Source organism: Cupressus sempervirens, chromosome 3 (assembly GCF_028749045.1).
Source record: "Cupressus sempervirens isolate cs-2001-9-10 chromosome 3, ASM2874904v1, whole genome shotgun sequence".
In the NCBI taxonomy this organism is placed as follows: Eukaryota; Viridiplantae; Streptophyta; class Pinopsida; order Cupressales; family Cupressaceae; genus Cupressus; species Cupressus sempervirens.
In genome coordinates, this window is record NC_143120.1 from 1,035,453,254 (window position 1) to 1,035,465,160 (window position 11,907).

Genomic DNA, 11,907 nt, shown 5'->3' on the forward strand with positions numbered 1-11,907 from the left:
TGACCTTTCGGGAAGTCTCGGTACTTCACCTCTTTGAGCATCACTTAGATCCAATTAGTGTTAAGTGTTCCATTTATTCTCATGAGATATGGATTCATGTTGAATCACTACTCATGAAACATAAGTCAATGAGTTTGACTCAAACACTACACAATTAAATATTGATAGCAATATCATAATTTGACTTGTTGCAAAAATTATCTCCTACTTATCAATTGATGAGCTTAAGGGGCTTTCTAATGAATGGTTCATAAGGCGCAACACTTGGTGAAGTTCTTTCAAATGGGGTTACAAGTAGAGTGAGTTTAACCATGGAGGAAACTCTATAGTTAAGTGCACTCAAGCTGGAGTAGTACTAGGATGGGTGAACTCCCGGTAAGCCTTGACACTTCACCTCTGTGAGAATCACCTTGATCCGATGATTGCTAAGTGTTCCATTTATTCTCATGAGAGAGGAATTCATGTTGAATCACTAGTCATGAAACATAGGTAAGCAAATTTGACTCAAACACTACACAATTAAATCTTGATAGCAATACCCTTTTATTAATCTACTTGTTGGTCCTAGTAGTATGAAGTTTATTCCACTTTATGGCGGTATGATATTATAATACCATAGTAATGTTTACAAGGTAAATCTTGCAACACCAAAAAGGAACAAGAACACAAATATACTTTCATAAACTAAATCTATTTTTAGTATTAAGATGGATGAAATTTTTCCAAAAGGGTGCCCTAAGCCTACCCTAGCCCCAAGGCCCAACAACCATGAGTTGAACTTTTTCCTCATGGTCTCATGCTTCATGGTGTTAGTGTACCTAGTGGGTTTCACCATTCCCCCTTAGTGTAACTTAACCCATTAATGTGGATTATCCCTCACAAGGTAGTATATTTGTATGATATAACCTATGCCCATTCCACTATTGGCTTTGTTTAGTGCCTTTGTATGATATAGTCAATGTCAATTCTACAACATGCAAATATATATTGCAATTGAAATATACAAAGCCTAATTAAGATGGCATATTTACTCTTCATATGTAAATAATAATTCTCTAATCTACTAAATTCATGAATCTCTTTGAGTGTTCCCCACGTATGTAATACTCCCTCATTATATATGTGCATGTTTAATAAAAAATAAATGTTCACAATATGATATGACTTGCTTTAACTTGTGATTTCTTTAAATAAATATTAAATATTTTATATTGCATAATACATCTTATAACATAGTATTTCTTGTAATATTGATGTTGATCATATGGTTTATTTTAACCATGATAATAAAAAAAGGAGATTCTTGATCCCATTGAAGAAATCCTATCACATGTGTAATTATTTGTCTCATTTTCAACTATCAATCTAGCATTAGTTTGTTTTGGAAAGCTATACAAAATCAACTAAATCTATTGTCTTAGATAATAGTTCTATTAAATTTAATTTTTTTGTAGCTAATTACTATTTTCTTATTGGCTACTTAGAATTTTCTTGGGAGTCTTTTCTATTGAAAATATTTTGTCAAAATTCATGTCATTATGTTGGATGTTTATGTGCATTGACAAAGAATGCTTAGGTGCATTGACATTGACATAATTTAGGATATGTTCAAAACATGTATCTATATATGAGGCATTCTAATATAGCTTTATGTGCCCTGTATGCACTTCCACATATTGCATACATGTTTAACAAGGTAGCATATTAGTGGTTTAGGTAATCATCTACCCTACTGTTTTTCCCTTTGCGTAAACTTTCAAGAAGAGATGTTTCATCCTATGAATGGTAAACATGTGAAGCATCATACTCCTTTTATTTATATCGAGCATATATTATTCTTTTCTAAGACTAGAAGTTCTTTAGCTTCCTTTTATTGTGAATTCATATTAGGTAAGTGTTGGTTAACAATTTGTCTTCCTTATTTTTTTGGCTGATACCTTGACTCTTAAATTGCCTAATGGCTTGTGGAGGACAAGGAAGTTAACAATAGAATGGGTCAATGTAGTTATCCATCACGGACCCCTGAATTGATAAGTACAACTCCCTTTTAAATGCAAGATTTGCAATGAATTTTTTTTCAGGTTTTGGGGGTATGCTCTTAACCAGAGAGAGAAGAGGAAAATACCAAGTTGCTCAACCCTTCAAACAACCTAAGCAAGTGAACGCGAGACTACTCACAACATGAAATCTATTATGACCTAAATGCAAGAAATGGAAACATGCATAACCAACCACTACAACAGGAGAGAGAAAAGATGACAAAATGGGTAATTCCCAAATTACAAAGCTAACTGATTTTTTGACAATACTCATATTGTCTATATCTCAACCACTCCATTGACCAATTTCCAGCCTCCTCCTATAATGAAATGCGCTAAACACTTAAACTACAATGTACAGCAAAAAGAACAAAAGGATGCTTATGCTGAAGAAAGTAAAGCATACAATCTATTAGGTGAAGGAAATAAAGCCAAGTTCATTTGCATTTATTTAATTTTCAACAATAGCACATTCATTCCACTAACTATACCTAAACTAGATGAACAACAGAATTAAAATTGGACTCATAGTCACACACAATAGTCCCAACTACAGAGGTTCATCCAAAACCAATTTTGTCGATGTTATTAACTTCTCAAAAAAATACATATATAGGCCTTCTCAAAATGGTCAATTACACTAGATGATTGCATGCACAGAGCATCTCTAAACAAAATAAACTAAACATAGGACAAGCTTGAATCACTGTTTGTTACAGAGACTGATGAAATACCATGAATGGTTACAAAAAGAGAAAAGGGAGAGTGACAGATGTTTAGAAAAAACATTAGAACATCATGCCTTTTTAGAAATAATTGCTTTGGCTCCATAAGCTTGTATGGCATCAGTTACTTTGTCCAGTTTGTCGACATTTGGAATGATGATGTTGTCAACTCGAATCATCCAATAGTCATTCATCTCAATCAATTCATCAACTTTGGTGACCCTTGCCTGGAACTTCTCTAATTCTCTGCTTATGATTGAGTTTTCTATAGAAAGTTCTTGAATCTTGGACATTTGGCAATTGAGTGGGTCAACAGCTTCATCGACAAATGCCAAGAACTCTAACTTCATCCTCTCAATATCCACAAGCTTACCATTACCAAACACAAAAGACTTTGTATGCAGTATCTTCAAATATTGAAATTATTTCTCGATGGCCTTCTACACCAGGGCATGGACATCCTTGAGTTAATTTGTAGACCTCATGGAGCTTTCTATAATAAATTCCAAGGATTGTTTCTAGTGAAACAATGACTCCTTGCTCATCTTTAGGATCCCATGGGTAATGGTAGTATTAATCTTCATGCCAATAACCTCTTACAACAAGGCTAACTGCTCTATAGTGCATCTGATGTTTCACCTACCTCAAAGTTGGAAATTGCCATGTGGTTTGGCAAAGCTGCGAGCTATTGAAACCGATAATACATGAAACTGTGGATTAACAAAAAAAGGTTTGGCAAGTTGAACTACCACCCTACCAAAAAAGATGTATGGGTCATTCACCTCTTTGCCACAAGCCCCTGCAGATTTATGATTAAACTTCGTTTGAACTGATTTGTCTGAATCACATTATTCACTAGTTGAACTGTAGGATATCGAAGAAAATGTCACCAAAAGAGGGGGATCGAATCACATCCTATCATCACCTCTTCTGCCATTGACCCTTCTCATCGACCTTTGATGACTCTGCATTTAAAAAACTTCCTGTGTTTGTGCAATTAATCTCCATTAAAAAAACTTCATGTTTTTGTTCACTTACTACCAACCTTCGCCTTCACAATTTCTTCTAAAAAATAAAATAGACATGCACAAAAACATATATTTTAATTTTTCTTCTTGTTTGTAAGTACATTCAAATTATAAAATTATATTTTCATTTTCTAAATTGAATCAACTCAAATTTTATTTGTATTTTTATTTTTAAGCATTTCTATTCTATTTGCATTTTATTTGTAGGCATTCTATTCTATTTGTAATTGATATGAAAACAATCTTTCTATATTTACAAAAATTTCATACTCTAATTTGTAAAACACATTAAGAATGCTTCTTATGGACCAATTTTACAACTTCTAAAATCCTCCTAAAAACACAATTTGTAATAGTTTTATGCATTGATGTACATGTAACTATTTGTGTAATTGATTAAAACGAAAATAAGTATTATGGTTAATTTTAAGATTATAATTAGAATAGGTTTTCAATTTAATATAATATTTGATTGGAGTTAGCATTAAATTTGAGGTTATGTTTCAAGTTCGATAAGATTAAAGATTAAATTCAAATATATCTTAAATTTTTAATATATTAAGATTAAAATTATGATTATAGTTGGAATTACATAATGGATAACTCTAAAGAGTTGTGAGAATACAATTTTCAATACATATACAAAATTCAGTTAGAATTCACATTATGTTTAAGGATTGAGTCCTAGTTAAAATTACATTGTAGTTCTATTATAATTGAAGTTTGGATTAAGATTTAACTTGGAATTAAAAGTTGAAACTAATATTATGATTATAATTTAAGAGTAAAATTATGGTTGGTTATAGTTAAGATTTACATAATGAATAATTCTAAGGGCCCGTTTGGCAAGTGGAATAAGAATACGTATTCTAAAAATATGTATTCTAAAAATTTTGAATTCCTTGTTTGGATGCACCAAAACAAAATTGAAATACGAAGTAAAATAAGAATACGTATTCCAATTTTGGCCCAAAAATGGAGTTTTGCAATTGCACCGAAATAGGTGTGTTATTGGAATACATATTCCTATTCCACTTTTTTTATTTTAAAAAACATAAATTTTGAGATCCAATGAATTCCCATCAAATATTACCTGAACCAAATGGAGAACAAAAATAAGTAACCCCATTTTCTTTTCCAAAATACATATTCTGGAATATGTATTCCTATTCCGCTCACCAAACGGACTCAAAGAAGTAGAAATTGATTTTACATATGACACATATTTATAAACTTTAAATTATATACAACACAAACCCTCCATTTTTATATTTTAAATTTTAAATTTTAGACAGAGGACAAAATTAACAATACAAAACATTTCAAACAAAACCACCCAAAATAAGAGACATAATTTACCACATGAAACAGACCCATTACAGACCATTTTTACAATTTCTAAAATCCCACAAGAAACATTATGAAATAGTTATATGAACTATTTGTCAGTTTGATTTAATAAATTTTCCATCTCTCGTTTTAGAATGCACTCATGCTACTTTTATCTTACATTCTCTGTAGTCTTTATGATAGTGCTCTTGCAATCTTACTTTAATAACCCTCACAACCTTCATGGTTTTGACTATCACAAAACCTTGTGGACTGTCATCTCTTGTATAATATGCAATAAGGTCTTCTTAACTACTCACTGAGTTCTATTGTAGTTCCTTGGAATCATTTTCATGCATGCAAGTATAAGGATAGAGTTGAGGAGTTGGTTCATACAAAAACATGTGAAAATTATACATATACATATTTATGGAGGCCTAAAAACATTGGTTAAAATTAGAATGTCACATAATCTCACGAAATCATATGATTTAAAAAGTAAATACCATAAACTTTACAACTTGTAATCATGATCATACCACATAGTGCAAGTACAACATCAAAGATGCCAAATATTAAAAGTATATCATAACACATTGTTTCACGATCAGTCAACTATTTAATGTTAAGGAAGTCAGACCATTAAATTCGGCAAAAAATAACATCGGCAGGGCCCAGTTCATCAGGACCCAGTTCATCAAAGTTCGATATGTTTGCAATTGGCCACCATCAAATTAAGGAAGCATATTTATGCTATACAAACAGTGAAAAAATTGTCAGCAAGGAAGCCACTGACGATATAGCTTAAGATAGCCACGTTAAGAATTTTATCTCTGTTATGGTTAAGGTGCATCAGAAATTGTGCCCATGGTGCACAGCAGATAGCTGTGATTAACCACATCGTTCTGATGGCAAACCAGCAGATAGCTGCGATTACTTCAAAAATCACATCATTCAGATGGCGAACTCACTAATGCAAACGTTCTTAGCCATATTTCTGCTGTTCTTAAAGAGCTAAATTTATAGAGCCCTAGACAGATACAGACTTACTTAGAACAGAAATAATTGTTTCATATCAATTCCTTGCTACATTGTACTTCCAAAATTCTGTTGGTGCACTCAATCAAATTAAACACTAGTCAGGGGCTCAAAAGATTCCTGTTCGCATTTCTAGGCCTCCTATACAGCTGAGCTGAAAGGAAGCTGAGGAAAAGAGTTGCATCACAAATTGTTCCCATGGTGTACCCCGGATAGCCGTGTTTTCTTCAAACATCAAAACACCATTCAGATAGCCAACAGGATGGTACAAATGTTCCTGGCATAATTCCGATGTTCTATAAGACAGCTATACTTACAGAGCCCTAAAAGGTATTAACGTACTTGTCAGCATATGTGAAAAAACCTGATACCTTTTACTAAGAACAGTAATAGTTGTTAAATATCAATTCCTGCGACAAATTACTTCTATAATCCTGTTGTAACACCCAATCAGATTAGAGACCAGTCAGGGGTTCAAAAGGTTCCTCATCATTTTTCTATGCCTATTATACAACTCCGCTCGAAGGAATAGGAGGAAAGAGTTGGTCCTAAATACCTGGATAGCCCTTTTCAGTAATAGCCAGCTTTATCCATTTGTCAATATTGATCATTCCCCGAGAACAAAACACATAACTTACAATAAAAGATCTGCATATGTAAAGACCTACCCAAGAACATACAATTTCAAAGCCACTAAAGACATCAGTGAGGAATAAGCACATTACATACAATAACCAATTACAGTCTGCATGCGAAAAGACCACCACCCCAGAAGCATATGATTCCAAATCAAATTTATTTATGTGTTCCTTCAAAATAACTGTAAGAATTAAATAAAACAATCTGCACAAAAGAAATGCCCTTATATTTAGACAATTGGGGATTGAATAAAAATAGCCAATAAATCCACCTGTGCATAAAAATTGTCGTTATTGCTTACACCATTGGGGATTGAATAAAAATAGCCATAAAGTAAGATATCAAAGTGGCTGGGGAAATGTGCACCCTAGATTACACCTGAATAATGAGAAACATTTGATAAAGAAACCAAGTTTAATGTGCTATAGCATAATCAAATTTCAAATAATGATATAAAATTCGTAAGCAAAATGCAGCACGAGCACAAGGTACTACAATCACTTCAATCCTAATTCTTATGAACAGAAAGTAAGTAAAATCAACTAAATCTTTATTAAAAATAAGCAACTAGAGTCCTTGCACTAACCTGAGGTTCTTGAGATATTAATAAAAAATTCTGTACGAATAAGCTTGAACAACCAAAGAATCTGCATCAATAAGCTCATGTCTTCTGATTGCACCCTCTTCACTTAAAATGATGTAAGAAATTGGGAAGATCCATTGGGTAGCAGAAGTGATTAGTCACAAGTAAGTGATTAAAAACTACCGTGTTCAATACCTCCTTCTACCCAATAATCTTCCCCACTTCTTGCATTATATTTATTACAACTTTTCTTATGCCACCAAGCCAAAAGTAAGGACTTTCCCTGTAGATCATAAAAATAAGCAAATTGTTACATTTAGGTTCACAGGCGTGTAAAAGCTTTAGTTCTCCATGGTTATCTGCCCAGGTTCCCATAGAACTTTAAAGCACATCTGCAGAGGCGTAAGCTCACAACCAATCTAAGTTTATTGACTACCAAGGGGATAAAAAGTTAGGGGCAGCAGAAAAAAGGGGAGCAAAACAATGACAACATGAGAAATGTGTTTCTCAACCACGACACCAAACCAAATATTATATAAGAAGCGGTGCCCCCGACCGTGTAGGTTTCAAATAAGCAAAATATATGCACGGGGCTCGTTTACAGCCACATTTGATAAGACATAGTTATACAGCCACATTTGATAAGACATGGCCAGCTATGGTTCCAAAGTACGTGAATATTAGAGATATCTGTTCAATATTATCCGGCATTACGGTTATTTGGCAGCCCAAAAAAGTAAACAGAATCAGTAACTAAATCAGTCAGAGGTTAAGAGGCGTTTACCATCTCATCTAATAACAGGTAATTGTTACTCAGTCAGGCACAGTACTATTTTAGAACCATCAAATATAATACTCGTATATTACATTTAAGCTCTGTATCGCCTAGAAAAGTACCACAGATACGATGAAGTACTAAAACTAAGTAAAATACTAGTGTTACAAACAAGGTTAATACTGTGTTAAAATACAACTCGTGTTTTAGAAGGCCTGTTACACTATTAAGAGGGTCAGTTCTGCTGTGGTAGAATTTTCATTTATCACAACATGTCGGAATAGATATGTTGTGCCAAATATAGCTTTCCAGCCAATTTGAGCTAAGGGTTATCATACAGTCGAAGACCTCTAGACACTCCATGTATAGATCACCAAAACTTCAGACTGAGAAGAGGACATATGAACACTCTAAGGCCTTGAGGAAGCCCAGATCCTTTAGCCAATCTATGAGTAGATCGAATAGAATGAGGGCTTGGCACTTAAAAGCTATTAATAAAGGCAGTTAAGACCTAAACTAGTAAGAAGGCACTTCCAACATAGGCAGCCCAGAATTAAGCAATAGCTAATCACTCGATCAATAACAGCGAACTCTGAGGCTCTTATTACACAATACGGAAGAAAAGGGCAAGGTATTGCCACTCTAGCAACTAACTCAAACAGGAAAAAGAAAAAGAAAACCCAATTTCTTTCATCACAAAAAATTCGAACAAATCCTGCATTCTAACTGCTTCAGAAGAAAACATGAAATGAAAAGCATAAAAGTCTACACAAAAACGCCAACAGACACCCCGTAGAAACTGTACCCTGCACATTCTATCATCAGATGACTATAAATCCCGCATGTTTCTTAGCATTTTTTGCTTTCGAACGCAACGGCATAAGCTTTGATTCAGAAGCAAGCATGAGGAGTATAACAGCCTTAGGGTTTCGGCAGAAAGCACAAAATAAACGGTCATGAGATTTCAACCTACCTGACCCGCAGAGATCAACCCCTAAAGCTTTCGAATTGGGGAGGCATCTCCCCTCCTGGGCGCGACTTTGCACAGCCATTACTCTTTTATAGATCGATGGAGATGGTCAAATCCTAACTCTAATCCTAATCCTAACCCTAACCCTAACAAGGGTTCATGGAGAGGAACCGCGTCAGAGTCCCAACGTTCAAGCAGAACAAACGACCACGCTTATTACGAGCAACGTACAGTGCAAGACGATTGAAAGTCTTACAACTGTTGATAATATTCGCCAAATGATTTCTTTCCGTTGCTGTTACTGTCGAGTCTGCAAAGCGCGTTTCTCCAAATAAATCATTCTTAACCATTTAATAATTAATTTTAAAATTATTTCAAAAGATTTTTTTTTTTTTTTTAATTAACAAAGTGCAACAAAGGTTCATGCTAGCGAAGAAAACAAAAAACAATAATGGCCGCTTAAGCATGGTGCAAATGGAATTTTTTATATTTAAATATTTATCTAACATAAATCTTAAAACATTTTAAAAGTATTTATAAGATTTTTTATTTTTTATTTAAATAAATTTACATTTTATTAATAATATTTTGTAATTTGAAAATATAGAATGTAAAAGGAATATTTATAAGTATTATAAGAATAATGTTAACTTTATTAAAAAAAATTGAGTTTTACAATAATATAATTGTTTGGTATTTTGTATTAGCAAAGTGATTTCAATTTGAAAAAATTTATTAATTCCTGGTTCAATTATTTAGTTTTTTTTCCAAATTCTATTATACATAACTAAACATCATTTATTTTTCTTCAAACTATAGGAATATAAAAAATATTTTCAAAAAAAAAAATTGAATGAACAAATCATAGGTTACGAGAACAATAAACAAACAAGCAAAAAAGGAAGAAAAATAAACCACTGACCAAGACAAGCAAAGAGAGAAATCTACCAACCATTTCAAATTATTAGACTGCAGGTGGTGACTTTGTTTGTCTTTTATGTGTGTCATGTTGCATGACCTTGCTTGGAATCTAATTCAATGAGATATTTCTTGATATAATTTTGGCACATGCATTCTTTTTAGGTCAACCTTTGTCCTATGTCAGGTTTAATTATCATGCTCATTTCTTTGGTTCTGGAATTTAATTACTAATAAGTAGTCTACATCATTTCGAAAGATCGAATCTTTAGTTAAAATTAATTTCTTCATTGCATCTATTATGTGCCTGTAGTATCGTGCACAAGTCACTGGGTCTTTCTTTATCATATTGAATTTGTCACCTTTTGTTTTGTACTCTTGTTCTTGTTGAATTTTTGACTAATGCACACCATGCAATTGCTCGAGTACACTTATTAGTGGGTCCCAATTTTGTTCTGCACTAGTAAAAGTAGCAAAGAACGTCAGAGGCCCTAGTTGTCGTATCATTGTGAAAACATTCTTCTTAAGTTGGTGTATGTAGTCTGGAGATATTCTTATTCTTTTGAAGTCAACATGTTCTATTTATAACATGGTGTGGTAGTTTTCTAATTGCATCTCTTGAGCTCTTTCATCTCTTCCTTCAATAGTACAAGGTATGTCAGTACCAATATTATACTTTTATTTTTATAATATATTTTGTTGCATTTATTTTTTTATCATAAGCCTTTTTTTCAAATCTATGGTTTGTAAATCTATTTTGTTGTGAAAATATAACTATGGGTTTATTTCTTTCTACAAAATTTGAGGGTTCCTTAGCATTTTTGTTGTGTTTTTCAAATACCCAAAAGCTTGAGAAGTGTTGGATGTTAGAGATCTGGATCCAGTTTGATAGGGCTAGTTTTCAATAAATTGTTTACTATGAGTCATTGTATTGAAACTCTGGTGGGTTTATTTTGTCCTATGAAATTTAAGGGTTGACCCTATTTTGTGGGAACCCTTTGTAATCCTTGCTTTTCTTTGAGGATTTGAAGAACACCCACCTTATAAAAAATTGCAATATGTTCATGCATTTATTTTTGTTATCATAAGCCTTTTTCAAATCTATGTTTTATAAATCTATTTTGTTGTGAAAAATATAATTGTAGGTTTATTTCTTCCTGCAAAATTTGAGGGTTCCTTAGTATTTCTGATGTGTTTTTCAAATACCCAAAAGCTTGAGAAGTAGTGGATGTTTCAAATCTGGATCCAATTTGATAGCGTAGTTTTTAATAGATTGTTTACTACGAACCATTGTATTGAAACTCTAGTGGGTTTATGCCATGGCAAGAAACTATTGCATTCGTGAAAAGTGAATGAGTTCATTTGCTTGTCAAATTAGAGGTTTTTATTTGTTTGCACAATTTTTCTACTATAGTCATATAATTGTAATTACATTTTCTCAAATTTCAAATAAAGTATTTTTGCCTAATCTTATTGGTCATTGGTTACTAGAGTCATGAGTTTGGAGTTTGTCTTTTTTTGTACAAAAATTTAATCATTTAGGTTTTTTTCCAAATTCTATTATAGATAACTAAAAATCATTTTTTTCCCCAAAGTATAGGGATATGAAAAACATTTTCATCAAAGGTTTAGTCATTAAAAAAAAAAAAAATTTAAAAACGAACAATTCATAGGTGACAAAAACAAGCAAACAAACAAGCAAAAAAGGAAGAAAAAACAACAAATGAACAAGACAAACAAAAAAGGAAATCTTCCAATCATTTCAAATTATTGGACTGTAAGTGATGACCTCACTTGTCTTTTCTGAATGTTTTGTTGCATGACCTTGCTTGCAATCTGATTCAATGAGATATTTCTTGATAT

General features: G+C 32.7%; 1 long non-coding RNA gene across 1 annotated transcript; it reads right to left on the reverse strand.

Annotated features, from left to right (window-relative positions):
- Positions 1 to 5,739: 5,739 nt before the first annotated feature.
- Positions 5,740 to 9,413, reverse strand: LOC149570270 (uncharacterized). Its single transcript, XR_016362902.1, has 2 exons — positions 9,130 to 9,413; positions 5,740 to 7,664 (listed from the first exon to the last, which is right to left on the reverse strand). It is a non-coding gene; the product is annotated as an uncharacterized LOC149570270 (long non-coding RNA).
- Between the last annotated feature and the right edge of the window lie 2,494 nt (positions 9,414 to 11,907).